Source organism: Scyliorhinus torazame, chromosome 8 (assembly GCF_047496885.1).
Source record: "Scyliorhinus torazame isolate Kashiwa2021f chromosome 8, sScyTor2.1, whole genome shotgun sequence".
In the NCBI taxonomy this organism is placed as follows: Eukaryota; Metazoa; Chordata; class Chondrichthyes; order Carcharhiniformes; family Scyliorhinidae; genus Scyliorhinus; species Scyliorhinus torazame.
In genome coordinates, this window is record NC_092714.1 from 281319483 (window position 1) to 281320091 (window position 609).

Below are 609 nucleotides of genomic sequence, written 5' to 3' on the forward strand. Positions count from 1 at the left end.
CTGTAAGGAATTGGAGAAGGAGATAGAGCGACAATGAGTTAGGGCTTCCATCCCGGGACCCTCAAATCCCTGAAGCCTCTCCCATCCTGACATGTCCCACTATCTCTCAGAACGCCATCCAGCGAACTAGTTGTGCTGGAAAACCTCGCTTTGCACACTCACCCCCAGTCACATCAGGAGCCCCTAGATCCCAGACCTCTGCTGGGAACATTAGGGAAGCCATGCTCAGCTGCCTTCCCCTGATCCACATACTTCCCCACTGCTGATGCACAGCTCTTTAGTGTTGGATTGTTGGCTGCTGCCTCTATGGTGCTGATGTTTCTAGAGTTCAAGTAAACTGTTCAGGTGTTAAAGTTTAATCGACATTCCATTGCACTAATCATCCCCTCAGATGTGGCACATGTGCCCCCGAGGAGGCAACTTGAGAGCTGAGGAGTGTGAAGTGCTATCACTACTAACAAGGCTAATTGCTCCTTTGAAACAGCCTTCAGCTCTGTCCTGGAGGGGTTTGGTGGGACAGACAGGCTGCAGCCGTGGTTGTCCTGTTATGGAACTCCACAATATTTAAAGATGGCTTGAAGGCGTCACAGACGCAAAGACCCCTCACCG